Genomic DNA, 5,573 nt, shown 5'->3' on the forward strand with positions numbered 1-5,573 from the left:
ATCTGCTGATGCCTCTTAAAGGGGCTATGTCCATAAGTGGACTTTTGAGGTGACGAATCTGCTCACTCAGCACCTGCAGTGAGTTGGCTGCACAGGGGGTGGGGGTACCAGGGACTTACAGGGGGACACTGAGTCATCAGAGTGAGGGCCAGAGGGAGGTTCTCTCCCAGGCAAAAGTGCCTCTTTGAACCCCCTTCCCTGCCCCCAGTGTACAGGCATAGCACTGCCATAGCTAAGACGTCACCATCAAACTGGGTAACAGAGGTTGCTCCACCCAGATGATTCCCTGAAACCCTGCCTCCACCAAGTCATGGCCCTACCCAAGCCACATCCAGTGTGTCCTTGGTGAGTCTGGTGCTCCTTGCTGAGCAGTGCCAAAACTCACACTGGTGGCAGCTGGCTATGGTTTCTGGTGTGGTTTCTTGAAGCGACTATAAACACAGCATCTGTGGATTGCTTGCTGAATCTTAACAGGTGGCCCCGGAGGGGCACAGGCTGGGGCTAAACTTGGCCTGCAACTGAACCCTTCTCAGGACTGTGCCACTAGACTCCTACTACACAAAGCCATGCTAATAAGACCAGGAGACTTAGGAGCTTTGCTTAGTACACAGAAACAGACACAGAAGGGCTGCCAAAATGGGAAGACAAAGAAGCAGAAATCATATGAGAACAGAATAGAGATCCAGGAATAATGGAGTCAAGCAATCTAACAGGTGCAGAGTTCAAAACACTGGTTATAAAGATGCTCAATGAACTTACGGGAAGTATAGATGAAATCAGTGAGAACTTTAACAAAGAGATAAAAAGCATAAAGATGGAAATGGAAATTATAAAAGGGAACCAGTCAGAAATGAAGGACAAATAATCTGAGATGAAGGAATAAACAGAGTGGATAAAGAAAAGGATTGAACCACCAATATAAAGAATGGGGAAGCCAAGGACACTCATTTGGAATGTCAAGAAAAAAGAAGCCAAGATTATAATAATAATTTAAGGAGCCTACAGGACACATTAAATGTAAAAATATCCATGCCATGGGGGTACCTGAAGGGAAACAAGAAGTTGAAGAGCTATTTGAAGAAATCATGATGAAAAGCTTCCCTCACCTGATGAAGGAAATAGACAAACAACCCCAGGAAGCTCAGAGAGTCCCCAAACTCAGAAATCCAAAGAGGCCCACACCAAGACACATCGTAATTAAAATGCCAAAGATTAAATACAAAGAGAGAATCTTAAAAATAGCAAGAGAAAAGCAGTTAGTTACCTACAAGGGAGCATCCATAAGATTGGCAGCTGATTTCTCAAAAGAAACTATGTCGGATTTAGCACAAAATATTCAACGTGTTGAAAATCCAGGATCTAAACCAAGAATACTTTATCCAGCAAAGCTATCATTTGAAGTCGACGTCCATATAAAGAGCTTCCCAGACAAAAATAAGTTAAAGGAATTTATCAACATCAAGCCAGTATTACAGGAAATGTTAGAGGGGCTTCCTTTTTTTTTATGCCTACAGCACCTGGTCTTCCTAGGTGGTCTCCCATCCAAGTACTAACCAGGCCCAACCCTGCTTAGCTTCCAAGATCAGATGAGATCAAACATATTCAGGGTGGTATGGCTGTAGACATGTTTTTTCTCCTTAAAGAAGTCCCTCTAGTCTATAGCCTATAGTCTATAGTCTATAGTGTATAGTATAGATACAGAGAATATTTTAAGTGCTACTAGATGGGACGGGTTGGGGGGACGGCAAAAAAAGAGCAAAGGGATTAAAAAGTACAAATCGATAGTTACAAAATAGACATGGAGATATAAAGTGCAGCAGAAGGAAAATAGTTAATAATGTAATAAACATGTAAGAGGGGACAGGGGTACTAGATTTAGTGGGGTGGTCACTTTGTGAGTTATACAGATCTTTAATCATTATGCTGTACAGCTGAAACGAAGATATTATTGTATACCGACTATAATTGAAACAAAACTCATTGAATTGTAAATGTAAATATGAGCAACTCATTGTCTATTATATTTCAATAAAACCAGGTGGAAAACTAAAAAAAAAAAAAACAAAGGTAAAATTAAGACATTCCCAGATAAACAAATCCCAAAAACTTTCACTGCTAGCAGGACTGCCCTATGAGAAATGTTAAAGAGAATCTTTCAGATTGAAATAAAAGGACATTAGGCAGAAATCTGAAGCCATACAAAGAAATAAAGAAGACCAAATATAACTACATAGGAAAATACAAAAGACAATGTTTGTATTTACACAACTGATACAAGTTTATAACAATTCAAACTAGATTTTTATTTATTTAGAATGTCAATTGTAACTCACATGGTAACCACTAAGAAAATATATTTAAAATATGCACAGAAGGAAATAAGAATGGATCTGAAACAATTCACTACAAAAAAATCAATTAAACACAAAAGAAAACAATAATAGAGGAAATGAGAAACAAAAGAAGATATGACATACAGCAAATAGCAAAATGACAGAAGTAAGTCACTCTTTATCAGTAATTACTTTAAATGTAAATGGATTAAACACACCGATCAGAAGGTAGAAATTGGCAAAATAGATTTCTTTTTTCAATGCAGCACTTTTTTAATGGAGGCAAGGGAGACGACTTTGGGAACCATAGGTAGGAAAATGACTACCTCACAATATATTCAAAATATTAAATATTTTGTATCCTTTAAAAGTGAAGGTCAGCCCATAAATGCAGACATAGAAAGAATTCTAAAATGTGGTTAAATGTAAAATATTTATCACAGAGCAATATATACAGGAGGCTCTAGTTATGTAAAAATGTGTATCACATCATTTCTTCTTAGAAGAGTGATGTTGTTGCTTCCCTTATTTTCCTTCCCTCAAACACACACACCACACACTAACGATTCAGAAATAAGTTGTAAAAAAACAAGTCATGTGTTATTTATAAATCATATGATAAAATAATTATTTCAAAAAGTCACAAATACAAGAGTTGTATAAAGTCAGTTTGGAGTCAAGTACCTCTTAAATATATTGCAAATCACATCTATTTTCATATTCTTTTCCAAAGAGATGTGGTTCAAAACCAGTTACAACTTTAGAATTTCATTATTTGATAATAAGGGACAAAACTGACAATAAATAGTCTACTAATAATTTCTTAAAATACTAAGTGGTAATTCTATTCTCAGTTGCAAAACTTAGACTATCTGAATATTTTGTTTAAGTCGGTAAAAAGTTACACAAAATTTGTATTTCCGTGTTTAAAATCCTCATTGTATTTTCCTCAAAGTGACAATGATACATACAAAAGCTCAAAGAATTAATAAAGAAATTGAAATACCCAAGAAGTCAACAAACAGATTTCATTATAAGCTGAACATAAAAGAGACACAAAGCATTCTGCTATTTGCTTCTCTTTTCAAAAACTACCATGGCACCTTGTCAAGTGGAAGCAGCACCCAGACACAAACCTTGGTAAGCGTGAGTATCACGCAGAGGCTTTTGAGATTGCAGGTCCCTGGGCCCTGTTCCCAGACTCTGAACTCATTCCCGGGTCTGACGAACCTCCATTTTAAAACAAGATCCTCAGTGATTTCGATGAGGTAGTATAAAAACCCCATTAACCATTCAAATTCTGCTGCCCAATCCTAACTTGCTGCCATTGGTTGGAAATGACTCTGGGCAGCTCTGCTTTCCCTCTTTGGTTTCCTCATCTGTCAAGTCAGTCAACTGGACTGATCATCTCTGAGGGCTCTTAAGTCCTAACAAGTTTGTGATTGACCCGAGATGTACAAGAAATGTAGTTTGAGCTAAAAACTTAGGTCTTCATGGCAACACTAGTTTTTGCAAGTCACTGGGTTTCAGTTTATTCGTCACTTTTTAAAAGTCTGCTTCTATAAGTTCCATTTCTGGGAGCATCTGAGTAGAGACATTCTGAAACTGACATCTATGTTAATTTTGGGGGTTCCTCATGCAAACAGGATGCTTTCAGCAATCCTGAGAGGTGCTGCATACATGTGGTATGTAATGAGACCTGCTTGGTTAGGAAACAACAGACACATTCCCATAACATTAAACAGGCCTCAAATTCTCTCATAAAACTTCCATTGGAAGAGCTGGAAAACTCAATAAGAGGTTTTAATGGTGGTTGAACTTAAAGAGTAAGAGCTGGATTTCCTGGAGGATTTCTTTGATATGAGGGATATTTGCATCTGCTTTACCGTATGGACACTTCAACAAAGGAGAGCATTCTTTGCATGATCCCTAAAGTCTTGTGAAACAAACTAATAGACAAAGGGGTCGATGCAGCTGTTGAGGGTGAAGAGGCAAAGGGCTATGAAATACAGGGCATAGACATGGCTCTGGCTCCAGTGTTTAATCAGGAAATAATGCACCATGAGCAGAAGGTTACTAGGAGTGAAGCATACCAAGTACATGGCTAGGACAGTGAAAATAAGTTGGTTGGCTCTCTTCCTCTTCTTTTCCGAATTTTCATCCAAGGCAGAAGATTGAAGTGTTCTGATCATCAGCACATAGGCAGAAGCTGTGAGGATAGCTAGGAAGAGAAAGACTCCAATGGCCAAAGAGAGGAAATAGTTGAACATGTCCCCCACCAACACCTCCTTAGGCAAAACATCATAACAGGTCATGATGTTAAGGGCTGAAATGTGAGTGGTCTGCTTCATGACATACAAGGGGATGGTAACCAGCAGAATCAGCAAACATATTCCCAGAGAGACACCGATGGCAATGTTTGCTTTCTTCCTGGGTGCACCATGGAGTTCACAATAACCCAATACCTCTACACGCTGAGGCAGATCATGAAGAGAATGGAACAGTACATGTTGCCATAGGAAAAGCCAATGAGTACCTTGCAAAGAGATTTCCCATAAATCCAACTGTTGCCACGTATATGATGGGCAATCTTCAGCGGGAACCAGATGATAGAGAGGAGGTCTGCCAAAGCCAGATTGGCCATGTAAACTATGGCGAGGTGCTTCTTCTTCATTTAAAAAAGAAATACCCACAGGGTCATACCATTACTTGGCAAACCAACCATAAATAAAATTGTGTAGACAATTGGAAGAAAGACAGTAGTCAGTTTTCCAGTGAGGATGGAGGCAGAAAATTCATCCATGGAAAAGCCTGGTTCCACTGTAACTCCTTTCCCAGAGATCTGAGATGAGTCATCAATCTTACCAATGAGATTTCTTCCTTTAGAGGTTCTATTGACTCCTTGGATGGTGAGATTACCAGAGACAGAGGCCGCCAGTAGGATGGCGTCCCCTGGCAGCCATGCCGCCCTCAGTCTTGGCATCCTTCTAGCAGCCCCGACGCCTAGTAGGCTGGGATTTCGCCATCTTTGATGCGAAACTCAGGGCTCCACTCGCCACTCGGAGAGAAAGCCACCTTTTCACCTACCCCTAATTGGAGACTCTCTGGATTTTAAAAATAATAATAATCCAACTACATATTGCCTACAAGAAACTCACTTTTGACTTAAGGACACAAATAGATTAAAAGTAAAAGGAAGGAAAAAGATTTTTTCATGCAAACTATAACCAAAATAACTGT

General features: G+C 39.2%; 1 non-coding gene and 1 pseudogene across 1 annotated transcript; both read right to left on the reverse strand.

Moving 5' to 3' along the window:
- Positions 1 to 1,505: 1,505 nt before the first annotated feature.
- LOC120591961 (5S ribosomal RNA) lies at positions 1,506 to 1,624 on the reverse strand. The gene has a single exon (XR_005650028.1). It is a non-coding gene; the product is annotated as a 5S ribosomal RNA (ribosomal RNA).
- A 2,384-nt stretch (positions 1,625 to 4,008) lies between these two features.
- LOC120591675 (proteinase-activated receptor 2-like) lies at positions 4,009 to 5,316 on the reverse strand (annotated as a pseudogene).
- Between the last annotated feature and the right edge of the window lie 257 nt (positions 5,317 to 5,573).

This window comes from Pteropus medius, unplaced genomic scaffold, assembly GCF_902729225.1.
Source record: "Pteropus medius unplaced genomic scaffold, Ma_sr-lr_union100, whole genome shotgun sequence".
Taxonomy (NCBI): domain Eukaryota; kingdom Metazoa; phylum Chordata; class Mammalia; order Chiroptera; family Pteropodidae; genus Pteropus; species Pteropus medius.